This window comes from Aythya ferina, assembly GCF_964211825.1.
Source record: "Aythya ferina genome assembly, chromosome: 3".
In the NCBI taxonomy this organism is placed as follows: Eukaryota; Metazoa; Chordata; class Aves; order Anseriformes; family Anatidae; genus Aythya; species Aythya ferina.
The window spans coordinates 41,212,602-41,240,544 of NC_140298.1; the positions used below are offsets into that span (position 1 = coordinate 41,212,602).

The 27,943-nt window shown below is 40.6% G+C and overlaps 1 protein-coding gene across 1 annotated transcript in view; it reads right to left on the bottom strand.

Moving 5' to 3' along the window:
* Positions 1-27,943, bottom strand: part of BICRAL (BICRA like chromatin remodeling complex associated protein) — a 245,051-nt gene that overhangs the window by 127,866 nt on the left and 89,242 nt on the right. Inside the window, exons 14-17 of the mRNA XM_084514469.1 lie at positions 22,467-22,619; positions 19,306-19,511; positions 8,832-8,911; positions 7,498-7,716 (exon numbers count right to left, since the gene is read on the bottom strand). The gene's annotated coding sequence lies outside the window, so the exon portion shown is untranslated. The remainder of the gene's footprint in view (positions 1-7,497; positions 7,717-8,831; positions 8,912-19,305; positions 19,512-22,466; positions 22,620-27,943) is intronic.

Genomic DNA, 27,943 nt, shown 5'->3' on the forward strand with positions numbered 1-27,943 from the left:
GACTTAGTCCCCAGGGGCCAAATGTGATCCGCCTCCAAAGAATAAAACATTTCTTCCTCAAATCCCTGCTTTTTATGGGTGCTCGATTGGCTGTAGGTTATGCTAAAAGACTAAAATAATAGCACTCAGCTATGCCAGCTGATCCTATCCTACTCACTCAGATGTCTTGGTACAGAGTGGATGAACAATCAGAAGAGAAAATAGTCTTTTATAGAAATATTCCTCTGTCAAAGACATAAGACGCTCCCAGCTTTCTTCTAATATTTTAACCCACCACAGTACAAGGACTACTCCTTAATGCAGACAGGGAACCTCAAGGCATTAGCAGCCCAAAGCAAGTTATCAAGGTCTTCCTACCTTTGCCTCTACTGCACATTTCAGAGCTGTCGACGCAGCTCCTTGTGTGGTCTTGAAACTGATGCTGTTCCACAGCAGCCAAATGAGAGGGGAAAATCTGCTTTTTTATTTATATAAATCTGGCTAAGAGTTTTTATTTATTTAGAATGGAGTTTAAACTGCGCTTGACTCTAAATAAATAAAACACGTTATTTTCCCTCCCTACTGGTTGCCACCAAGCCGTGTGAATTTCAAAGACCACACAGACAGCAGCGGCTGTGTGGTAAGGTGGGGACCAATGCAAAGGGAGGCAGCACACCAGAGGTCTGCAAGCCCTGCAGGTGAAGGAAGCGTTATGAAAGGCACATTATACAAGAACGGATAAGCCTACCTCTGAAAAAGACATCAGTTGCTTGTATATTGTGCTGAAGTTGATCCTTCTCCTTCCCTGTCTATGAGTGCATTTCCTCTGCAGGACTGAACAGTACCCAAGTCACTCCTATCCATCACAGTGACAACTCTCTGTGATTTACAGCAGCCCTGTGGAAGTGCGGCAGTGGCAGGACAGGCAGGAAGAATGGCAGGACAGCACATACAGGAGGGTATTTCTCATTTCATTTTTCAGTTAAGTGGAGAGAAAAGGAAGTAAATATCTTCATGATTTCTTCCAGGCAGGCCATTACTGAGGACAAACCAACTTCTGTCAGATCCTTGAAAAAATAAATAGTGAGGGGAAAAAAAAAAAAAAGATGAATGTTCTAGGATAAGGGATTGGACCTTTTTTCCTCTCTAGTTAATCGCAGGCAATATTTTGGTAACACATATGTCTTCTTTTCAGCCTTTAAGTCACAAATTCATTGGACCAGATACAATTCATCTTTGGAGTAGCCCCTGGGATGAATTTAGATCTATCTTAAATGGAAGTAAGTTCAGGTGAAAGACAGATGAAAATTGCACAAGACACTCGTCATTCCCTACTTCAGTGGTGAGCTTGATTTCATTGTCAGCAAAGATGCTGACACAAAGATGCTAGTTACATCCCACATCTGATAGTTCCTCATTTCTTCACATGGTTAGTAAATGAATAACTTCAGATAAACCCACATTCGATCTTTTGGAAACACCAGCTTCCCAAGGTGTCTCTCTGATAGGGAGGCACCTGCTAAAGCTCTCAGTGTTTGGAAGAAGGGAAAAAAGCAAAAGGGAAAAGTGCCAACTTCTCCTAGAATTGAGCCAAAATCAAATGTATTTGTTGTTCCTACACTATCTGATTACAATGAATGCCATGCAAAACCAAGATTTTATGGAAGGCCTCCATTTTGGACATTCAGACAAACAAAGGATGGATCCATCTGACACTCTGCTTGCCCCTGAACTGCTGCACCACTTACTTAAATTTTTATTTCTCCTCTCCTTCCAACACTTCTCCTTTTAAAAGCCAATACAGAGGAAATCCCAAAATCCATCTTTTTGGCAAGCATCTTATTGCCATTGGCCAAGGACTCCACCATGCCAAGTTTTGCTCCTCACTTTGTTGTTGTGGTTTGCCAGTTGTTAAATGGAGGAAGAGCTGATTGCAGACAAAGCCATTTTTCTGGTGGACTGTGGTCTGCATTTGATCCAGAAGGCTTAAACTTGATCTCAGTGGCCCAACAGAGGGACCGGCTTTTGCCTTCAACATTGTAGTTATATTCGCCAATACCAAGCTGAAAAGACAACTGTTGGAACAAGGAGTTGCAATAAATTATCGTTCAGAGAGTGTCTATAGAGCCTACTTGAGAAGGCCTGAATTTGCCAGTCTAGGCAAAAACACAGTGGGCAACAGATTTATGAGGCAGACCTGTGCCTGCTCCTGATTAAAGTAAGCTATTTTACAAGTTTCAATACAATCCTCAGCAGCAGCATCTGCTGACCTGGTGTGAATGTGAACCTACAAATGTCTTTTTCCTGGGATAAACATCAAACACCAGCAGAAATACTCAGGCACAATTAACAGCAGATACTAAAATTTTCTCTTCTTTTTATTGAGGAAGGAAGAGGAATCAGTGAACATATGGAAGAGAGAAGAAAGCCCAATGGGAAGACTGGCAAGGCAGAAATGGTCAAAGGAGAGCAGAAAACTTACTGGGAGGTCAAACCAGCTGAAAAAACCAGCTGGTTTTTTCTCCAAATAAGGCAGACGTTCAGAGTCCATAGCTTGCGAGGCACTTGGCCAAAGTCAAAGGGAGACATACAAAACCCTACCACAAGACAGACAGAATGAAAGAAAAACATCCATATCTCAGCAGAACAGCCCACTTGGCTCAGCATTTACTGTTGAAGGAAAGGTCAGCAGACAGCCCTTATTCCGTGATGATTGCTGAATATGAAGAGACATGAGCAATGGGCAACTAAAGAGCAGAGAAGACTAGAGTGGCAGCAAACCCTCCCCAGCTGGGAAGGGTGTTGGGCAAAGCACATACCTCCCTGTGCTCCCAAGGATGCTTAAAACCAGAAGCAATACTGAGAGGGCAAGAAACTCGTAGCCCTGTCTGGACTCGCAACCTCCTTCCAATCCTCCATTCAGTTCAGATAACGGTGCAGCAAAAAAAGATTTCCACAGAAAGCAGCTAAGCTTTTTAGGCTGTCTCCTACTGGCACGCATGGAGAATGTGTTGCTGCATGCTAAAGGGGGACTCTCAAGCTCCCACGCAGATTTGGGATCGCTGCCCGTCAGCTAACGTACCTGGCACACTTCCACCAAATCTGTTCATCATGAAAGCTCCCTATCTTTTTACTCCCTTATTCTCCTGCTCCTACCATCTGATGTCCTAGGTGTAGCATTTCCTCTGAAGTTATCCCTGCCCAGCAGTACTCCTTTGCCCCCTATTCTCACTTCCTGTGCCTAAGGTGAAATTAGCTTGTGCACAGTCAAATGTAACAGCAGACCACAAGCAACTGGCGCTCAGAATGGCTGCAAACATAATACAGATCTGTCAATTCTAGTCTGCAAAACCTTTTCCTACCACAGCATGGGACTTTGCAGAACGCAGACTGAATTCTGATGCTTGTTCATCCTGAACAAGGATGAATATACCGCCAAACTCAAACCACGAACCAGAGACTCACCATCTCCTCTGCTCTGAGTCTTCTCACTAGATGTAGTAGTAGCACCTTTCTAAACTGCACAGACGTGTTCCTGAAGAATTTTTCAAAATACCATGTTCTAAAGGACAACATTGAGGGTGCGTGTTTTGACCTTTTCTTTTTTTTTTTTTTTTTTTTAAATCTTTATTCTGATTTCTGGGTGGCAAAAGAGAGAAGACTTAAATTTAAAATGCTCTTGAGATCCTATGAGAAACCTCTTTATATTTGTGTGTGGTCTAGCAGTTTTGTCAGTTGTCTGACATTTTAATTTCCTGTTCCCCTCTTCTGGTGGGATTCTGATTTCCTCTCAATCCTTCTCCTTTCTCCATTATGAAAAACCTGACAGGCATCTCCATTCCTACCATCTGTTTCCTATTCACTTTTATAAATATTAAAGCAAATAATTAATTTGGCAAAGATGGATGAGGTAGCCTAGCTCATCTTCTGTCAATATACAACTGCTACTATCCCTTCCCAGACCTTCTACCTCTTAACACTAGCTCCTTTGCACCACACTGGCAACTACTATTCATGGTCTAACTCATCAATTAAACCAGTCCAGGTTTAAATGCTTTAATGTTTTTACACTAGAAACAGCCATTCAGAGGATTGTATCCCCCTGAAATGCTGTGTCATTACTGTCCAGATGCAAACTATTCTTTGAGAAAGTGTCTTCTGTTGTTTATACAATCCAAAATATGAAAGAACTATCCATGAACAGTGTGATAAACACCCATGCTGAGCAATAGATCCTCTGTCCTCAGTGACCAGGTATGCACAGCACACTGCTAGCAGGGATATGGTGTTGGTGGGAGCAGAAAAATTGGGTCTACCTTTAACTCTTCTGTTCAGCCAATCAACCAATTCCTTTCTATTCCTGTTTTATATGCCACTGCAGCTCTCAGTGGCAATGGTCCTTGTACCCATGAGATTCCTCCTGAATGTCCAGTTGCCATTTCCACGGGGCAGACACCAACCTTTTCTGCTGTTGCTGCCTATTGCATGCATGAGGACTATGCTGATCTGTGACAGAGCCACTCAGTGTCTCCATACAAGGAATAAGAAGCCATAACACAGTGCTTAGAAGAATTTCTACTGCTGCAGGGGCATGTATGTCCTGAGTGTCGAGACCAATTTAATAGAGTTTAATTGTTCTTTAACTGCTGCTGAAAGCTAGATGTACATTCTGCCTTTAAATTTAACAAATAACTTTTGCTGTGAAAGATCGTGCTAAGCCACAACCCATGCTAACCAGAAACATCACACCTTCTTCTGTGCACAAAAGTGCTAAAATCCCTTACTTATTATTCACTTATTCCTCACACACTGATACATTAGAGTGACAATCACATTAATGATTGTCAGAACTAAGATGAATGCAGATATCTTGCAGCCATTTCAGCCCTCAGCACAGAGGGGAGCACAAATTTTATCCCTTCCTGTCTGTCCACCCTTCGCAGTTAAAGCACTTTAGCATCAACCCTGTAAGGGCACAGGAACAAGCAAGCCAGGAGACAGGGGTGGTGAGCTGGCACAGCCAGACTGCGCCTGCCACCCACTGTGTGCTGCTTCTCCCCTTCTGCAAATGGCCACGGGATGCTGGCACTCCCCTCATCTCACTTGGCCACCACAGTACTCAACAAACTTTGCCCTGACCAGTTTTCCTCACCTCAAACTTGCAGTTGCAAGTCTGAATTCATCTTCTGGATGTCTTCCCAGATGAATGTGTGTGTAGCTTTTCATTGGGGCTTAAAAAAAAAAAAACAAAACAAAACAAAAAAAAAACTTTTCAACCCATTTTTCCATATCACCACAGGCTGCCCTGGAGATGTCTCCAAGGTAGATATATGGTGAGGTTACACATTCCAAGTCCTCACCGGGAACGGGATTGCAAAAGAACATTGCAATTATTTTAAGTTATGGAAAAAGTAATCAAATATTTCACTCACCACTAAAATGTCATCTTTTTATGTATTTCACAAAGAATTCTCTCATTATGTTAGATAGTCCTGGAGAGACTCCAGTCTCTGTGGGTTGCATGCATTCCCCTGTTCTGTTCAGAAATCAAAAGCCTTAGTCTGTTTTTGAAGAAAGCCAAGCCACTTGGTGCCCTGCTACTGACCCAAAACTTAACAGCAATACACCTGATTTCTCTTATAAACTGAGTTGGCCTTTTCTGAAGGTATTCTTCACACAGCTGCAAGCACAGCACTCTCCCCACATGCTCTGATAAAAATAATAATTGCACATGAAGAAAAAAAGAAAGCCCAGAACAATAACTACATCAGCAATCCTTTGAGAAAAATTACTGAGTGCTCCTAAACAGCACAGCTAATCTGAATAAAGAAGGCAGCAAGCCTGTGAGACCATTAGTATCCTGACTTTTCATTTTACTAGACCTCTCTTTTTAATTTTGTTACAGCTCTGCAACAGTACAACAGCATCATATGAACACTGCAGCATTAGCAAGAAGGCTCAGAGGCTGAGCAGGATGACTTCAGATATATAACTTATCTACTGGAAATTTGCTGAAAAATTTTCCACAAGATCATCCTTAAATATCCTTCTGCAAAATCCCAGAAGTAGAAGAGAAAATATGTTTAAGGAACAAGGATAACATATGTTCCAGATTATCTAAAGTACCATGGGAAGAAATGACACTGACTGCACCTTAGAAACAAACAACAACAACAAAGTCAGATTCTTTTGAAATGTCATAGGTTTCTTTTGAAAATAACAATGCAATGGGACAACACACTTTAGGGACGCACGTCTTGTTCAGGATTACCAGGTGTAAGTAATAGTTTTTAATGCAGCTGGTGGTGCCTTGTCCTAGCAAACCTCTGACAATAATAGGAAGTATTCTTTGAAGAAAACATCTGATCCTAGACTCCACTCATACGAGCAAATCCTTAGCCCTGGCCAGTCACACTCCTGTACATGACTCACAAAAGAAAAGGTGTATGACTGAGAGCAGTTATTAACCCCCTCTAAAGTTGCCTTCAGTGGGGAGAAGGAGAAGGAAGAAATCGTGAATTATTCACAATTTTCAGTTTATCCCTAATCCCTTAATTCTGTCGCTCTGAGGGTAGAGAATTTTACTTAATGGCATTGCCAGAAATAACAAGCTAGAATTGCATGTTTATGAAATGGGGTCTTAGTTACTTATTAGGATCAACTGGGTTTGAATTAGTGTTGGCTCACATTCAAGAGCACTGAGTGGACTGAATAAGCATTACAATTTTAAAATTCGTTAATGGTTGTTTGTTGTATATATTTTATATACCAGAAACATCCAGAGATGCTAGACCTTAGCTTTCTTTTGAACATACAGACATAGAAAACCATGGCTAACATAGCATAGCATTCTTTTGAATTTGTAGGTCTACTTACACAGTTGATTAATGGATGAAGACAATCCTGAATATAATAGGACACCTCTTGCTTCTAAATTTAAGTTGTGCTGGGGTTGGTAGATATATCACATCATTATCACTTGTGGTTTTGGCTCAGAAGGTAGGTGATAAAACAAAATATGGTGGAAGCAGAGTTTATGTAAAAGTGATAATGAAATGTAAGGAGAAGAGAATCCAGGTCAGGTAAAAATCATAACTGAAACTGTAGATAGCATAGGGCTGTGAAAAACTTACTGCTGAAGGCCATTGAATATGTGAAAATTAATCTGCATTTTGAACGATGAAAATTGCACACAAGATGCTTGCTCCAGATGACTTATCAATGATCTGACACACAGGAAGTACAACCATTCCCACATATTTTGATGCACATTGCACAGGACTTTTTCCAATACTAATTTTTGTTTGTTTGTTCAATGTGGAAAAACAAATAATGCTTAAGTTTGCATGACAGCACAGCTATATTTCTGAAGATTTAACCACGTGAGGGATATTGACGTAGAGGATAACGTGTCAGGAATCATTGAGCATAAGAAATAAAGGAAGTATGACCACACTAGCTTTCTGTTTCAAATTAGGAACAAGCTTTTGAAGAAAATGTCTTCATCATCCCACTTACCATGCTTTGGTTTGCACTTCAAACAGCCTTGAGGCTCACAGACTGGGTGACAGAACTAAATGGGAAGCTCCACTCCAGCAGCACACCTACTGCACTCCAGCCACATAGAAAGAGTCCAAGGTAAACCACCTGAGATGCATTCAGTGTGGACATCAGCTCCTCAGCCCCAAGTGTGCTGTTCTGGAGATCCACAGCTTTTGTGGCGTGGTAATAGGAACACTGTTAGAAACAGATGAGTAAAACTGAGCTGTGCAACCATGAAAATTGATGGTTAGAATGCCCTGAAGTGACACAAACAGAATGTTTCCTTTCCCTCTGCTCCCAGAAAGTGTTACATTTCAAGTGACTCATCTACTGAAAGGCCAGTCCCGAAATCCTGACACCTGAACAAAGCCCCTTAAAGCTGATCTCGTCCCTATCGAAGTTCTCTGTCAAATTAGATCCAAAGAAAAAAAAGTCACTTTTAAATACAGGCCCAATGCAAAAAATTACTTCTGAAAATTAAAACAAACTTACATGTCTGACTGAAAATTACAGCAATAGCAATAACATATGCCAATAGTAATAAATATTACAAGATGTGATTTTTCATCAAAACACTGGAAATTGACTAAAATGATTGATCTTGTCTGAGCACAGTTTTTCTAATAAAACAAACAAATAAATACATTTGAGTAAAAGAAATCTCTGTGTTATACATAACCACAAAGTAATGGTGAATCAGACCCATGTACAGCCAAACTTACCACAAGCTGTGATGCTTATGCAATTAACATGCTCTACATCATTCCCCTGAGGACACAGCCCTGTCCTACCAAGTGTTGGCTACTTTTAAGCAGAAGCAAGGTAAAGTCTGACCAGTCTAAGCCCTATAGCCGCAAACTTCAGGGAAATAAATGTCATCCCCCTCCCCTTCTGGTAAGAAGGGATGCATGATACTAAAGACAGTTTCATGTGCAAGGGCTTTCAGCCAGCGTCTCTGGTAGGAACATTATCATAAGCAGAAACTATTTGGGCCATGAAGGAGCACTCTCCTGCTCTCACAGCCCTACAGCAGAGGACTCTGTAGCAATAGAGAAGTTTGCTACTAGAGATGTAGCAGAGCTGAGAAGAAGACAACAAAACACCCTGGTCTAGTAAAGCCTTGCCACATTTCAGGGGTCCCTGGCAGAAGGAAGCAAGAGTTGAGGCTGGCACGGGGTTTCCATAGACTACTGCACTGAACTTTATATGCTAGTTCTTGAACAGACCAAAACTGGTTAGGTCAAAGCCCATTAAAGATTTTCAAAAGTAACCTGTGATTTTGGACCCCTGGCTTGACTCACTCAACAGACCTGACGCTGAGAACTCAGTATGTTTGGAAAACAATGTCCGCTTGAGGCATCTCGAGGTTTCAGGCATGCCACTTGTTGCACTCGTTGTTCACAAAAGCACATAGAGAAAAGGAGAAAAAAAAAAAAAAGTTGTAAATATCAGATACATTTATTCCTGCACTGCAGGAAACACTGACAGGTAATGAAAACCAGAAGTCATGTTACGGTCCTGTCTTGAACACAACTGTATTATAATTTTAAGGCTATACTGTCGTTCCCCCCCCCCCCCTTTTTTTTTTTAGCTCAAAATGTGTTTTTTTTTTTCTTTACTTCAGTAGATTAATGGCATCTTCTGAAGAAACAAAGCCAAAATCTTTGGTTCCCTCCATTATTCCTTTGCCTGCTTCAGAACTATCATCTGAAGACAGCAGCCACAGAACAAAGGTGTTGAGAAGGCTAAGGAAAATAGGAGAAACATGTCAAATTATAAATATGAATGAAAAGTATTAATTAAAGTAGAGCAGTTTTTTAAACAAAATCACATTTAGCCATGCAAAGCAAATAAAGGTTGCTGAATAACCTGAAAAATGTAAATTTTACTATTTTTATGCTGCTTCGGGAAATTAAAACATTCCTGTTTTCAGAAATATTAAAAAAAAAAAAAAAAAAAAACACAAAAAAAAAAACACTATGTCCATTCAGAAGATTGCATAAAAGATAAACACGTACTAAAAAAAGGCAAACACCACTTTCCTGAAAATCATTTAGAGAGCTAAAGCCTTTCCGAATCAGATATCCACCCTGAAACATCTGAGCAAAGCAACTGACTTCTTGTGGCTAAAGGATTTCAAGGACGATTCATCAGACCTAGCATCATTTTGCAATCCCACATAACATTGATTTCTTCATATGCTCATCTTCGTTCTCTCATCATTCTGGCAGCAGTAAATCACAGCAGTTTAAAAGAAGGTCATGTACGCATTTTCATATTTCATGCATGATCCCGTTGCATAAGACAAACGATCTGGAATACTTTGTTTGAGGGTTGTAAAGTCATCAGTTCACTTCTGGATTTACTTTAATACATCTCCATGGAATACTTCCATCTTTTTCTCCTCCAGAAGGACTCTGTACACTCATTTGTTCCCTGACTACTTTCAGGAAGGTCCAAAACTCATCCAAAGATGTCCTTGACATCTTTTTTTTTTTTTTTTTGAGTTCAGTTTTATCTTTGCATCTCTGCATTTTGTAAGTGCTTGTCAGAAAATTTTACTCTATGTCTCTGATACTTTCTCACAATCTCCTACAGTTATTACTAGGGTTTTGTTTGAAAATTAGTTGGCATTTACTGTTTTTATGTGTATTAACTTCTGCCTAACATAAAACAGAAAAAAAAAAAAAAACTGCCTATCAGGATATTTATTCTCTATTTGTTCATAAAAAACACATCTGCTTACATTTTCATTACATTTTTAGACCTACAAGAAAACCAAACTGAAGACAGGGTACATAACGACCACTGGTACCTAGGCTAGACTTTATGTTAAAACAGAGGTTTGGGTTTTATACTTCATGCCAGACCAAAACACTTTGCATGCTACTCACTTGAGCTGCAACATTTATTGTGGTTGAAATTCTAACCCTTCCTCCAAGCGGAACTATCATGGCCCACACGAAAAACCCCAGAGCTACCAACATATCAATCAGGGGATAGGTAGGATCTCTGGAAGAGAGCATGGGCCAGGCCCCATTTTCATGCTCCAGAGAAATGCAATTGTATTGTTTCTGCTACTGCTGCCTGCCGTCTCCCTGCTTCACACATGGTAGAGAGCCCTCTCTGCTCCCACTCTCTCACGCCTCCAGCCAGGCAACAACTTGTAATAAAAAGCTGATGCCAAAAATTAGAATCATAACTGTATATTGAAACACTCCTCTGAAGTGCTTACATCCTCAACACCATATGGATCCAGCAAAGGATCTCAGGGAGAGAGGAGGAGAGAGAGACGAGAGCTTCTAGCTGAGAAGCACGTGGATTCATGCTAGCAGCAGCAAAGAGCTGTTGGAACTGATTTACTGCTAAAGCTGTTAACCAATAACTGACTTTTTCCAATTATTGGTTTCACAAACAATAACCAGGTTAAAATTAGCAATCAGAACATAAACTTTTCTGATAGAAAAGGGAGCACCATCCTGTGAAGGCTGGGGAAGAGCGAAAGCTCAGAAGGGGAAGACATGAAAAAGCATCTTGGAGGTGGGAAGTGTGTTTTGTGTTGGGGCAGAGCTGCAGGACACCACGCAGCACATGTTCAGCTCCCTCTCCCACCTCAGGAACTGCCAAATGCCATTGTGGTGCCAGTGGGGATGAGCTGGAAGCCAGAGCAGATAATATGAGGTCTGGGGTCGTGTTTGCATAACAGAGAGAGAGATGGAGATTTAATGGCAGTGATTCAAGTCTCAAATACATAATCTGGTTTTGTACAACTTTTCCTTCTCTACTCTCAGTTTGCAATTACAGACCAAAATTAACAACCTAATCTGCCATCCACACATTTATGTTCTCATATTTAACCACTGCACTGAAACCATCTATCAAAAAGCCAAGTTTGTTTTAAAAAATACAGCACCACTGAGACTTGACAGATCAAGAAACAGAGACACAAAGGTAAGAAACATTTTCAAAAGTGGGGGGATCTGATTTTGGAGTGACCAGCTTATTTATCACAAAGCAGATACTGTTTTGTTTTGGTTTTTATTTTTTAAACCTCTGGTTTCAGTGACTGTAGCCAAATACAGGGGAAAACTGGAGTTTGAATGCAAACGTCTGGCTCCTATCCTTTCCTCAGACCACCATGCTGGATTACCACCACTGCTAACAGCACTTCCACTGAGAATTGGCAGCTGGGCCCCTTGACAAAATATGAAGATATGTTGATGGGCTTTGAGTTGAAAACACTGAAGTATACACACCATTTAATAAAGAAAAGCATCTAAATCTTTTAACTCAAAAGTTCTACTGGGAAATAAGCAATAGACATTTCTGTGTTGCGAACGTCAGGACTTCCATTCTTCTCCTATAAATCATACGCAGGGCTCAGATATGAGGGGGGAAATTCCCAGCACAATCCTGCAGGTCACACGGCACAGAGTTCTGGAAAAGGACAATCCTGATCAATCCATATCATTTTCCAGCCTTTTCATACACCCAAAGAGAAAACAAAGACCACCCCAGGACAGGAAGTGATTTTACTCAGCATAGTGGAAATTAAGGTACAAATTATAGGAAATAGTTGTACAGGAAGAATTTCGTTTCCTACACACTTGGCAGTATCACCAACTAGGAAACAATACCGGCTGTTCAGAGATTGCACCACCCTTTCTAACAACTTCATGCAGAGGTGTTTCTTCCAGCCTGCAAAACGATGGATAATTTTGGATCATACTAAATATGAAGGAAGCGAGGACCACTGGCATAAAAAAAAAAAAGGCGAAGGTACAATCTCTGTAATGGGAAGTCCCTAGACTGCAGATTACCGGTTATTTCAACAGTTTAACAATGAAAGATCATTCTAATAATGCTCTGTTTTTATACTCCTCTCTGGACATCCACTGCCTCCTGTACTAATAAGGAGAGTGTTGGTACTTTTCTCAGCTTTTCTTGAATTTTAGGTTTGGGGCATATTTTATTCCTTTTTCTGCAAGTAAAAGAGTTTCAGTTACTAAACAACCAAAATTTCACAGTCATTATTTTCAAAGGACATAGGAAATGAGGCTCTAAAATCTGTATTTAAGTAACAAGCAATTCTTAATCAGAACAGATCCTAATGAGGTTTCCTGACATGCTGCAAGACAAAATAGCAAGTACCAAGACAGCCAGACTGACCTCGGCTGATCTCAGGCAACAGACTCTCACATGAGGCTTCTGGCCCACAGCATCACTTCCCTCTCGCCTTTGTTTCACAAGATAGGATACTTCACTAAATCTGCAACCTCAAGCTCATTTCCATGGCAACTCGTGGAATAACAGAACATAAGACTTTAATCATCGTTCTCAGACTTCACCAGGAGAGAAGACACCAGGCTGTGAGTCGACAGAATTGCATGACTCACAAATATGAGAAACAAGGGAAAGCAAAAGTGAGATGGCGTACTGCAGTGCTCAAGGGACAAGCAGGATCCAAACCACGCTGTATAGATCCTCATCTGGATCTAGATCTTGGCTCCCCTATGGTCTGGCAATATTAATAGTCTGTGCTTCAGCCTGTTGCACTCAGATTCAGAAAGAGATGAATCAGAGCTCCGCAAAGACCACGTATAGTCACGCTCTGTGCTCCGCTGAGCCAGTAGCTCAGTACAGAATCAGCCCTAAGAGGCAACAAGGTCCAGGTCAACTGACCCAGCATTCAAGTGACCCAATTATTTCTCCTAATTGCACCTCCAGTGGAAATTTTTCCTTATCTGAAGCCCCATTTGAAAGACCCTCTTTTGAGGGTGTGAGAGACTGCTTATTTTTATGCTTCACTCCTTTGAATGTTTTCATTTCCACTGGTAATCCCATTTTATTGCTTGGTTTCTCTTTCTCTCTGAGATAAAGCAGCATCAGCACTAGAATCTTACTGCAGATGGTGACCCGCGTTCAGTGAAACCTCTGTGAAATGTTTCCAGAATAACAGATATCACAAGACTTGAATATAAATATTTTTTTCAAGTATTCAATTTTGTAAGTATACATCAAATACTCTGCTTTCAGAAGAAGGTCATAACCATTCTTTGGATGGCAAAATAAATATTATAAATACTAGGAGAAAAGAGGAAAGATGCAAATTGGGATAAACTAAAAAGGTTTCAAGACAGTGAACACTTGAATCAGTTTTACAGTTATATCTCAAGATGATGCTAAGTGTTCAATCTGTGGGAAAGGCCCCAAAGCAATCTTTGATCATAAAAAGATCACTGTGCTATATCCCTTGAATAAGTATAATTCCCCTGGCTCAGATCTGCTTGGACTTTGTGTATAGTAGCTAATCTTCTTTGATTTGCTGTGTAAACACAGTTGCACATACCAGGTTAAGTGTATCTAGGAGGCATTCCTGCATCCTGCTGGCATGGATGTTTCTCCTAAGCCGTTACCTCTGCAAGATTTGTTCTTTAATATCTTTCTCTCCTTCAGTGCTTCATTTCAGTGGTTTCATTGGGGGGGGGGGGAAGGGGGGGAATTAAAAATAAAAAATAAATAAATAAATAAATAAAAATAAAAAAAGTTCCACTACAATGTTCATAGGAGCTTCAGGAAGAAAGACTAAGTGCCATGTGAAGATGTGCAAGGGAAGTATGCCAAACCCAAAATCTCTGTTCACAAAGACTGATGAAAATCGTTCCTTAAGCTGCGGCTCTTGTAGCTTCATATCTGTGGACTTTGTGCCTGCATAGATCCACAGGCACAGGAAAACAGAAAACTATCCAAATGTCAATAATATGGAAGTCCTGCAAAGTCACTGAATCTCACGTAGTTCCTGTTTGAAAGCATAAATTAACTCTGATTTGAGAGCCCTGTCAAAAATCTGTGACTGAGCCTGGTCTAAATGCCACAACAGACATCTCATATGCCTGAGGAACCTAGCAGCAGTCCTCAAGTTTTGAGGAGATCTCAACATGCATCCGCTCCCACAGAGAGAATCACAGAATCACAGAATTTCCTAGGTTGGAAGAGACCTCAAGGTCATCGAGTCCAACCTCCAACCTAACGCTAACAGCCCTCCACTAAACCATATCCCTAAGCTCTACATCTAAACGTCTTTTGAAGACTTCCAGGGATGGTGACTCCACCACTTCCCTGGGCAGCCTGTTCCAGTGCCTCACAACCCTTTCAGTGAAGAAGTTCTTCCTAACATCTAACCTAAAACTCCCCTGGCTCAACTTAAACCCATTCCCCCTCGTCCTGTCACCAGGCACGTGGGAGAACAGACCAACCCCCACCTCGCTACAGCCTCCCTTGAGGTACCTAAAAAGAGCGATAAGGTCACCCCTGAGCCTCCTCTTCTCCAGGCTGAACAAGCCCAGCTCCCTCAGCCGCTCCTCGTAGGACTTGTTCTCCAGGCCCCTCACCAGCTTCGTCGCCCTTCTCTGCACCCGCTCAAGCACCTCGATGTCCTTCTTGTAGCGAGGGGCCCAAAACTGAACACAGTACTCGAGGTGCGGCCTCACCAGAGCTGAGTACAGGGGGACGATCACCTCCCTAGCCCTGCTGGTCACGCTGTTCCTAATACAAGCCAGGATGCCGTTGGCCTTCTTGGCCACCTGAGCACACTGCTGGCTCATATTCAGCCGACTATCAACCATCACTCCCAGGTCCTTCTCTGCCTGGCAGCTTTCCAACCATTCCTCTCCCAGTCTGTAGCTCTGCTTGGGGTTATTGCGCCCCAGGTGCAGGACCCGGCACTTGGCCTTGTTGAACTTCATGCAGTTGACCTCAGCCCATCGGTGCAGCCTATCCAGATCCTCCTGCAGAGCTTTCCTACCCTCAAGCAGATCGACACACGCACCTAACTTGGTGTCATCTGCGAAAAAGAAGTTGATGAGAGCCCATGCCCCTACTGAACGCCAAGCTCTGCTGAAAACCCAGGAGTCCAAAGTGACAGCTGATAGCTTCCACATTCCCTTGAAAACAAAATGAGCTCTTCTGAACTTTCCCTGCAGTGGCAGGCAGCTCAAAAGGCACAAATGATTACTGTTGTGGTAACACAGTCATAAACATTAAAAGTATAACTTGGGAAGGCATTTGGGAAATAAGCTTCAGATTTATCCCTCGTAACTTCAGGCACCACCAGAGAGTGGTCACTAACTGAGTGGTCACTTACCCTCCCCATAGACTGGAGGAAGGCTGCTAATTTTTGTCATTGCATGTTGTCCCAAGGCAGGTGACAGGAGCAGAGGTAACTATACTGCCATACCTCAACAATGAAGCATGCTGCCTCTTCCAGCTTGCTGCCAAACTGTTACTTTGTAGATTCACCAAGGAAATTTTGTTATAGTCATTATTTTTCTTGAATCTGGAAGGGGACTAGAACACAGACCCATTGTTTTCACCTTGCACATTTGTTAATAAGTGTAAGAACACTGTTATCCCTGAAACAGTTGCAAAAGGATAGGAGATATGACAGCTGGAGAACAAGCAGGGAAGGTATAATGGCTTCCTTACATTTGACACAAGAGTACAAATTTGAACCAGTGATAACCATGGTAGATGATGGGGTATGTGCAGACAGTTTGACAAAGTAGATGAAAATCTTGACTTCATTACTACTTCTGCTATGAATTTCTTACATTAACTACTTCTAGTAAAATCTGCAAGAAAAATCAGCTAGTGCTTTGCTTTTGACATCAAGAAGGTTATGATAGCATCTTTGGTGCTTCAGAATTCTTTTCCATGAAAGAGAGATTATAAACTGCTCCCTATTGCCCAGAGGTCTCCACAGATAAACATCAAAAACTCGGATGCTATGGTTATAAGGTCAGACGAGGAAAAAGTTACTATTTTCATTTCTAAAAATTCAATGGAATAAAATAAACACATACTTTATATAGTGCTAATGAGCTTCATTTTCTTTTTATTGTTTTGCTCCCTATAGCATAGTAATTTTGTTTCTAGAGTTTTCTTCAACTGACAAGAAAGACAGATATCATAAGAGGCGATGTCAGGTTGGAAACAGTCATCTGTTTTCTAGCTAAATCCTCCTCCAAAGACAGCAACTAGCAACTGGGATGTATAGCAGCTGAAACTGTAATGGTGCGTACAATGTTTAATTGTGCGTATGTGATACACATTATTTAGCTTTTCCTTTGTTTAATGCAGCACACAGAAATTCCCAGGAGGCTGGGGAGGGTCATATCCATGCCTGAATGAGAAAAGAACATTAAAATTATCATTATAGGCCTTCCTCCCTTTGACTTAGCCGGGTGATCCTTAGAAGATTTAGAGTTCAGGTTCAGTTCAGATAAATATCCAAAAGTTCACAGGTTTACCCAAACTATCTGAATCTCTAGAGCCCCAAAATGAGCTGGAAATCTCCAGAACTGCCTTTCTTTGGGGATTTCCTGCTCTTCCACTTTTGGACTGAAATCAGAAGTGAAGCAAAAAGGAAAAAAGCAAACAACCACCTAAAATGCATTAAGCATTTCAGAACTTCAGCACAACTCATTAAGTTACACTCAAAGTTCGAGACTACTCACATGGACTTATCAAGTGTTTTGGTGATCCCTCTTTTCTTATTAGCTTTTATGTCTGAATCAGAGCATGTTTACTTTTTCACCTGTCTTCTCTCACTCAGTCTTTCTTACTCTTTTTTACCATAAGAGTTTTGTGAGTGAAACCCGGAGCACATGGTAAAAGGACGCTCTGTTCTTCTACACACTTGCAGTACATCTACATGGCACATTTCAGTCTTGCAGGGAATCTCTATCCATCCAAAACTTTTATTAAAGCAGGGGCTTAGGGGTGAAGGGAAGAGACAGGGAGTAGAGTGAAGTAGTTTACAAAGTGCTGACATTCATAGCAGATAGGCCTCTCATTGGCATAGGAGCTGCTGGTTTCCCTCTTTGACACCGATATGGAAAAAAATATCAGCAGCCACACTATCAACAAGAACACAACCCTCTGATCAGCCTTTGTTCGCTTTCCCAGAGCAGATTCCCATCTATGCAGTTAACTGTGGCCATTCATTTTCTCTGTTGTAAAAATGTGTTTTCAATCACCTTTGGGACTGAGACTGATGAACTGTGCTAAATGAAGAGCACATTGCCTTGTAGTACTTTCCATCATCCCCTCCACCTGGAAAGCCAGAGAGGGGCATGTGCACCCTGGCCACGACCACTGTTCGCTTGGCATGCTGTGAGGAGCTCACCTCCTCACAAAGCTCTGCAGAAACATCCTCCCCATTCACTCAGAAATGTGCTCTGCCACCTGCATCAGGCTGACAAGTATTCTCTCAGTCATTTCTTATGCTAACAAGTGGGGAAAAATATGATTCATAATCTAGGCACTGTTGAAGGAGCACGTAGTCCAATCTAAAAGGTGTATATAGAAGTAACACTTTCCCTGCTACATTCATCCAGCTACCAGCAAGGTACCAGCTTAGGGACTTACTAAGAAAGTTTGCATCTGCACCATCATGTTTAATAGCTACTTGTAAACCAATCGTCTTCAAATTTGCCTAACACTTTTCTGATCTGCTTATGCTTTTGTCCAGGAAAATACTTTGTGGCAATGGAGTCCATGACTTAATCACACTTCCACTTGCCTGACTAAAACCAGCTATCTGAGAATTTAAATGAGTGTTTGTAGCTCCTGTTGAATGAGAAATTCTGTATAGAGAATTCCATCTATTATTCACCTTTTCTATTTTTCATTCACCCTCATTGCTTTCAGAGGCAATGATCATCCCTTGCCTGCAGTCAGTGTTTTCCAGCTTAGGGAGCCCGTCAAGCTTTTTGTCAGGTAGAAGGCATTCCATAGCATTTTTATGATCCATCTCTGCAGTTTTTCTTAAAAATCCTTTGCATTTTTCAATGACAAGATTTCCAGAGTTGAATGCAGAAGACCAGGTATGACTGCACTGTGGCATGATGCTCTGTGCTTTGACTTCTATTTCCTTCCTACCAAATGCTACCTGACTGTCAGAGCAGTCCATAATGACACCTGAGATGCTTCCCCCCAAAATGGGTATATCTATTTCCTGCATGTCATGGAATAAGTATAATTTGCACTAGTTTCTTCACTCTTCATTTACTGAGATAAAAAAATAACCTGTGATCAGATTCAGCCTTTCAGCATCATAATAGTGCCTACAACTCCCCATGGTTGACTTGATTTTAGATTTTCCTGAATAGTTTTGTATTATTAGCAAATCTTGTACTTTCACTATTCTTCCCATTTTTAGATCATTTTTAGATCATTTTTGAATGACATGGAACAGACCTGTGTCAGTAACTTCCCCCTCCTGTGATTACTATTCCTTCATCATTACAACATTCTAGCTAACTGGGGAAGCGTTTTCTACATCATTTTCACCCATTTCTTGGAGGCTTGCCACATCCATCCTCATGAAAGCATGAAATACCTCTTAACTGACATGGGTTATGAGTTAGTAAAGCAAACGTGTTTCTCTTCCATACCTCATTGCTGTGTCTCAGTAAATGCTATGGTATATGTTAGCTCTTTATGAAAAGACCTTATGCAGAAAGCTCAGATTCCTCTTCCCTCTCCCTTCCCACCCCTCGCTTTTTTGATGTTCTTGGTTGGCATTTTTGTTTGTTTGTTTTGTTTTTTGTTTTCTTCAGACCAGTTCAGTGTTTATCTGGGGCTTGCTTTTTATCACCACTGGCTGAAATGCTTGATATTATCCAATATCCCCAATAGTGTTCTGGGTTTTTAGCCCCGTCCCTCCTCTTGCACTAGAAGCCCAGAGCCTGGTACAATTCCACACCCTCCAGAAAAACCTACCAGTTAAACTGGCAGCTGAGACTCATGTTTGCTGCAATTTTTCAGAGAAACATCTCTTGGGACACGCTCAGCCACTGATGAAAGAAAGGCATGAAATCCACCAGCAGCCCGGTGTCGCTGTCCCCGGTGCGTTGATGCTGGGGGAAGAGGAGGGGCACAGCCAGGAGCACACACAGTACATCTTCTCACCAGATGGTGCATCAGACCTGTTGGAGTTTAACTTCTAATTAAATGAAGAACTAAGGGCCACATTCAGTCACACCATCAGTTTGCTCCAAACCAGATGTCTGCAAGATACCACAATAATTGTATTCATGTGAACCCAAACCCAGGCTGCGGGTGGCCACTGCCCAAGCCTTATATACAATCTCCACCAGGACAGGAAGTCTTCTCCAACGGCAAGCTGACAGCCCTTTGTTCTGGGCCTCTGTGCCCTGAAAGCCTCCTCTGTCCTCCATGGCACACATGAAGGCCAACACTCCTGCAACACACCCCTGTCTAACCAGGCATAGAAAACAGGCTGGCTGGAAAGGCTCTGTAGGTTTACCCAAAGCTTCCTGAAGCAGCACGCTCCTTGCCAAGGCACCTAGTAGCTGAGCAACTCACACACAGTTTCACAAATTTTTCCCAGCAGCTCAGCACATTGACCAAGAAGCCCTCTGTGCCAAAATCCCAGACACGCGCTGTAGTCCTGGCTCAGAGCAAACGGGCTGGAGGTGTCCGAATTGATAAGCCTACTAGACCTTTAGAAAACATGGATAAATCTATGAAGCCTTAAAAACCCCCTGGATAACATTTTCAGTAGACAGACAGAAGGAAAATTAAAAAAGTTCCAGGCCAAGTCACATGGCAGCCCTAACATCTTTCCTGGAGCCCTGCCTCCAGATCTCCATCAGTGCCGCACAACAACTTCAGAGAAGTGAGGTCCGTAAGGCTCCAAAGAAGCAATAATGATTTATTTGGATAAAACCTGAAGCCAGCAGCCTACCTGTAATGTTATTTGTCAAGCAATGGCAACAGCCTAGTACAGATTTTATATCCTGGGCATTGACTCAGTGTCAAATATTTAATGAAAAAAAAAAAATATATATATATATATATATATACACTATATTTTCTTATATATATATATATATATATATATATATATATATATAAGAAAAATAAAAAGTAACTGATCCAAGAACTGGCAATGACTGTACTCAAGGATCCAATCCCCCTCTCGCCTCCAGTCCCCTCCCCACTCTGCACCCTAACTTTCCCCTCCCTCTCTGCCTTTCTCACTTGGAAGATGTTATTGTTTTACATGGCATGTTCCCAACCTCCTAGACCAGGACAGTAAAATTATTCACTGACTTTACTGTACTCTTCTACCAGTCGCTCATTTTTTAAGCTTTCAGCCCTCCTTCCCTCCACCCCCACCTCCTCCACTCCCCAATGAAATTCTCTTTTCCCTTCTCTCCCTCCCTCTTTGCTGGGCAGAATCTGGAAAAAAGAAATCAAGGCCAAACTCAACAGAACTACTGCTGCGTAATAGCAGTCCTTTTTCACACACAGATGGTCAGTCAGAAGAATGAGCGCTTTATAAGACAGACATCATGCTGGTCTTTGCAATCCTGTTCTCCTGGACCTCAGCAGGAGTTTTTCATCACCAAAGTGGATAATAACTCTGTCAGACACCTCATACACACAGGTATTAATAAAAAAAGAAAATACTGTAGTGACTGATTTTACAAGAAACCGGGAATCTTAACGTGATAGTTAAAAATGCGCATGATGATTACGCACAACCAATAGCTATGTCAACAGGGGTTTATGGCAGGTTGCTAATAAGCAGGGAATGTGCTTATGTATACATCTATGGTTTTGCACTTTATTGACAACATTTCCGCAGCCAAAGTCTGTGTACCATTGCATAGCCATGTACACACACACTGTATGCTTGCAAACACCTAAGTGGCCATACACATTGCCATGTTTGCATATGGAAATGCCGTTTGAGCAGGCAACAGAACTTTACACAATCACCATCTGAAATATGACAAAGTGCTAGCACTTATGCATGCCTTTGTTTCTGAAATTTGGCTGAACATACAAATAGGAAAAAATAATCACGTATTTAAGCCGAAGAAAATTCCTTTTACTCCAAACTGAATTTTGATGACTCAGAAGGTAGGTTTCTAGCACTATTAATTCAATGTCAAAGCCTTGTTTTTTCCTGTGATAGATCCAGAGTGTCAAGATCCCATACAAAGAGACAGCACCAGCATTCCCTAACCCAGAAACACAGCTCCCTTTGTTTAAAACAGAAAAATATTTTCAGCTCTTACATTTTCCTACACCAACAAAAGAAGCAAAGCTTAAAAAAAAATCACTACAGTAAGTTTGAACTAGGAGCTCTGTTCTGAGTCATCCTTTTATTTTTTTTTTCCAGAAACGAAAATTCTTAGCACTTTTGTAGCTAAGCATTTTAAAACTCAAATTGAATGAAATTGTGTGAACTCACTTCATCAGTTGTTCCCTTCATTAGCCAAATGAGAAGGGGCAGCACTTAAAGCTTTCGCTCAAAGTTGTTCTCATGCTAATGTATATGAGAGCTATTCTGACACTACAGTCAAAAAATTGATTCATTAATGGTAATAAAAGAAATTACACCATCATAGAAGCTTAAAGATAATTCAGATGAGAAACAGAAATGAGTTTGCTAACATCCTTTTGTTGCCAGCAGACTGTAGCCCACCTAGCACTAAGCAGTTATGGTGTACATGGAAGGAGAAATCCCTGTCAAGGACACATGCTCTCCACAGGTGAAGCAGTACCCAGTCTTGAGCTTTCAAAATCTCCACTCTTCCTTGGGCATGGTGGTAAGACGTATCCTCTTTCCCTGCCTTTGCTACTCTTTTTCCTGTTAGGAAGTCTTCTCCTGTTCCTCCCTCTCCAAGTCTTCATTTCAGAACCACTTCTTCACACTACTGAAACTCCCAAAAAATAAACACCATCAACAGCATCGCACCAGTGATTTGTACTCTCCCCTGGGTGCAAAATCAACTCAGGATTTTGTTCAGGAGTTGCCAAAGAGCAGCATATTACCAATCATTAAAGAGCTGCATGGACAAAGCTGTGAGTGAAGATTGCCAAGAACTGGGGTTTGCTGTGCCTACCTCCATTTGGTGCTGTCAAGTCCTCAGCTTCATTCTCCAAATGTAATTAAATAAACCAAGTCAGTCTTTTCAGCATCAATCTCATCCATCATAAATTAATTTTAGGGGCATTTTCCCATGGATTCAAGCTGACTGACCTGGATTCCATGCTTCCTGTTTACACCAAACATAAAAATTAACCATAAAAATTAATAGCAAGTTTTCAAAAGGAGAGCTCACACATATGGAGCACAGAATAAGATTTCAGAAAGAGAGATAAAAAGTGTTTAGCCATTGGGGGTGGAGGGGAAGACAGTTGAAACAGCAAGTCTCTGAGTGTTACAAAAAGTCATTTAAAACAAATTTATGGTATACTGTGGTATAGCACAAATAGATTGTGTATTGACTTCGAACGCACAAAATCACACACACTTCTGTTTTCAATCAAACTTCTCAAACTTGTAGACACTTTTTAATGATTATTAATGCCACACACTTATACCACATTAGCAAAACTCTCATTAAAGGGGGTGAGAGAAAAGAAGAAACTCACCCTACAAACAAGTTTTTCAACACCTATCTCATTGACTGAAAGAAAGAGGGGAGAAGAAATAAAAGTATTTCAGTTGGTTTTTGAAACCAAGAGACCTCTTCCAGTGGTGATTGCATTAACATCTTTCTATCTCCCCTTCACTCCTGCCCTGCTTCTCTCCCTCTGCTGCTCTTGCTGCCAGCAGCTCCCGACCTTGCCCTCCAGCACAAAATGTTCTTTCTCCATCTGGGCCTCGGTCACGTAAATTGCTCTGAATGGCAGGATCCCCAAGCACTCATGAAGCTCCTGCCGAAGTTAATGAGACTTGGCACGAGGTCTTCTTACAGCGAATGATTTGCAAGAGCAGCACCTCACTCACTATTGGAGACAACACAAAAATCACTTCTCCACCAGCAGTTTTCAGCCTCGGCTCTAATTTCTACATAAGTCAGGAATCTTTTTTGCTTTATACCTGACTTGACAGTTATTAATACTACTGTGAGTACATACCACCTGATTTTATATGATTTAGAAAGAGCAGAGAGAGCAAAGATAACAGTTTCATTATAAGTTTTAAGTGCCCATAAATCTTTCTACATCAAACCATTCCCGACCTCCCGAGAGGGGCTCTCCAAATACTGAAGCCATGCCTATTTGGCAAGAACTACAGACAGGGATTTCTTTTTTAGCCTCCTTCGTCTCTGCAGAGGGCAAAAATCTTGGACAGAAAACCTTGGTCCAGAAGCCTTTTTCTTTTCCTGCAGCAGTTAGAGGCAGAGCAATGGTTTTAATAGAGTTCTCTAATGACTCTATTGCTACTTTTTATGACTATTTTTTGGAGCAATAAAGTAGCAGAGGCAATGATATTGAATCATTGACTTTTCTGCAGTGGAGAAGGGAGCATAATGAGTCCATAAAGTTATTTTCATTCAAAAGCCAGCATCCAATGTGTTTCTGGTTCCTGCGACACACAGTAAAAATCCCTTCTCACCTGTGGACTTTCTTGGTTCACGTCAAGCAGGCTTACTCTAGCCACTAACTGGCGAAGTCCCACCTTGATTTTAATCATTTTTACAGTAAGTCCAATGACTATTTCTGAGAGCAGCTGTAACAGAGAGGAGATCAGTATCCCCTGACCATCTGAGGGGGGAGTGCAGGAGTGATGGGCACCTCTACAGCCAGGTTTATCCCACCTGTATAGAGTGTGTATATATGTGTGTGTGTGTGTGTGTGTATGTAGAGCATGATGCAGTTCCCTCCAGCTGATCACATCCCAGATGGGTTAAATTGTTCCATCCTTCTTGACTGAATTTGAAGAGAGTCAAGGGTCCTAATTTGGTGACAAAGGCAGAAGTGGACAACTCTAGACATTTGCACATGTAGTTTTTCTAGCATCAGAGACCTTGCAAGTGAAAATAATGCAAATACTCATTCGCTACACATCATTATAAAATTTCAGACTGAAATGGGGAGACCCATACAAAGGCTGTGAGATAAAATCCGCTGAAGAAAGGTGATGTGTTTTTTTTTACCACTGATTTCAATGGCAGTGGGATTTCACTTCTACTTATAGCCAAATGGCTAGGTTGGGTGTGAGATTCCCCTATATATTCAGTAGAAGACTTATTAACTTTACAAGGGTATATCAAAAATAGCTGTCTTAACTGATCATGGCTATATACTTGTATGTCGTTAACCAAAACCAAACGTTTTCCTCCACAATTCAGTTCTCACTACAGTTGTGTATGCTAGGCTGGAGCAAACTTTGTGACATACTTCTGTGCAATGCTGTACTCCAGCAAGGCATGTCAAAAATGCAAACTGAATAGTAAAATTATTTCTTTTCCAAAATAAATAGTGTTTTTGGTTAATACTGGTACACAAAAGGCAGGTATTTTAAATTAAGGAATCTGGAGGGAATTGGTTCCTCACAAAGCTTCAATTAGCTTTCAAATTATCTCTTTCACAATGTGTACAAATATTGCTAACCAGACTTCACTGAAAAATGGATTCTCAATAATTTTATTTAGCTAATAGTTAACACAAGGATAACAACACACATGCAAATTTAAAATAAAAACATATGTGGGGATTTTTTTTCCAAATAAGAATTTGAAACAGATGTGCTCTTTTAACAGTACTTCTTCACCCAATGCTTTTCTCTTCACTGTTTGTATTTTTAATGTTGTTTTTTTTTTTTTTTTTTTCCAAAGGTACAGTAAGATATAATCCTAATAAATTATTTTCCCTTTTATCTGACAAGTGAGGTTTTTAAATAACATATTATATCTTTATTTCTTGCTGGTATAACTCATTCACATCAATTGGCATTTGCACAGAGAGCTGACTGCAGTTCAAATATAAGCAGGGATATTATTTTCTTCCAAAATGTATTTAAAAACCAACATAACAAAGTAAGTTACAGGATGAAAACAGTATAATACTCCTGTTTGCGCAGTCCTTTCTCTTCACTAAGCCCCTGCTTTTAACAGACACTGCCATCCTATTGCTTCTCTCCTTATGTTTTCAAATAGCAGTGCCTAACACTTAGAGGGAAAAAACTGCTGGAGCAACTTTTCAGTCCCAGAACCAGAAAACATTGGAAAAGATATTTGATTCTTTTTTTGCTCTTCAATACTTAATATGTAACATTTGGGGAAGGAAAAAAAAAAAAAAAAAAAAGGGGGGGGGGGCGGGGAAAGGAGCAAATATCTACTAAAGTAAAATTTCATGGAGCAGTTTAAATATAAAAGTTAATAATGAATCAGCTCCATACCAAATATACTACACCTGAATGTGTTTTCTGAGATTTGCATTTCAGGGTATGTTCACCCACAGTGCTCTCACCTCAAGTTATTCAGCAGATTATCAATACCAAGAAAGATGCCAATATTCAAATAGCAACTTATATTCTTACCACAAAATGCCTTCAGATTTTTTTTGTTGTTGTTGTTAGGAAATTGTCTCCAGGTTTTTCAGAGACATTTAATTATGGCAAGCTCCATTAGCATTCACTTGATGATGAGATGTCTTGGCCCACCCTTACGATACAAGGTGCCCTTGCACAAAAGCACTTTTGGTTCAGCATAATCCAATTCCAAATAACGTGCGTATCTACGTGACTTCATATTCAGATGCTCTAAACAAATATTCTCTAAAATGTCCTGCATTTACAAGAGATATACTTAAGGAATCAATAAAGCTAGGCAACATTCCTAAATTTCTACTCATTCTAAATGGCAGGGTGTGGGTAGCGGAGGACCTGTGTGGAGGAGATCCTGGGCTGCTCATCACCAATCCCTGCTAACTGAGCACCCCAAAACTTCAGCCTGTCAAGGAAGTCCGAAAAGCAAGTGAGAAGCAGCAGAAAGCCCTTAGGTTGGTGTCCCCACCCTGCTGTGCAGTCCATCACCTCACCAAGGGGACCACAAGAGGCTGTGGTGATGCCTGTGGTGACAGGGCTGAGAAGGAGAGGCGTCAGACTAAAGCCAGGCCTGGAAAAAGAGGACAGGTGCTTCCCCAAGTGTTCATTTATTTTGTCTTTTTTATTATTATTATTTCCTCAGTACTAAATCAGTAATTAAAAGTTGGCAATAAATTAATAAAATTTCCCAAGTTGAGACTGTTTTGCCTGTGACAGACTTAACATTTAGGAAAACCCTTACATGTTCAACTGCAACTCTGTCACATCCACCATGAGCAACTCTACAGTGTTGTCTTCACTTTTTTTCACATTCAACATGTGACAGAGGGGTTTGTTTGCTTAACTATGCTTACATTAAATCTTCTGAGGAAAAAAAAAATTTTGATTTCTTGCCATTTTCATTGATATTCCTAATAGCTTTATAACTGAATATCCAAAAGCATGTTAGAACATAGCATCAAGCAAGAAATTACCTGGAAATAGCTGGGCAAAACTGAAATTTTCAACACCCAAAGTGTCAATGCTTTATTCCATTTGGGCTTTGCAACCTCTTCTTTTTTTTTTTTTTCCCTTTTTTTTTTTTTTTCCTAAAAATACATGTATATTTGGATTTGGATTTCTTAAACAAACACACACACACCACGCCCCCAAGAAAAAATGATAATTTCATCAAATATCAGAAGATTTTTAGGGTAAATATAAAAAAGATATATTTCTGACCCATGTAACCAAATCTCTGACTTTGTCAGGTCTTTGATTCAAAATACTTGACTAAAAATGCTTTATATATATATATATTTTACACTTAAAATATAAATGAAACAGTGTTGCTGTTGTTTTTTTATTCTTCTTGATGCAGACACCTGACAAAGTTTAAGCCTAACTATTAAAGATTAGCAAAGCTAAAGTGACCAAAAATAGGGTCATATTTAAAGAAGTCTTACAAATATAAATACTAAAATGGACAGAAGAGCCAGGAAAATTCAGTAACTGGGTAACTTATTAAGCCAATGGTTAATTTGGATACCAAAGTGTGAGTTAAAATATTTTGGGAGCTTTGGCATCCTTGAAAAATTGCAGTTTTACAACAATTAGATAGAAGTGGAAAGAGGAAAAAAAAAAATAGGTCTGTGTTGCAGACCTAGCACATCTCACTTAACAATCACAATAGAAAAGCAAGCTGCAGTGGCCTTACACCAATCTAAATAAATAAATAATAAAAACTGAGACCGGGAGATGGCACTTTAAAAAACTGCTATCAGTCTCAGGACCAGACTGAGTGAATTACATGTTGGCCTTTGAGCAGCAAATCAAAGCAATCAGCAGAGAAATCCAAGCAGCAATTGAACATTGGCCATTGGAAACCAAGAGCAGCAGCAGTTCACTGAGATTTTTCTTTTTTTTTTTTTTTTTTTTTTAAGTGAACTCAAGTAAGGCTAGTAAAACTCAGCAATTGCTAACATACTACCATAACTACAGGTTTAATAATGTCTCATAAACTTTTAGAATTTGAAATTCATTGCTGTGCAGCAGCTTTTGCAT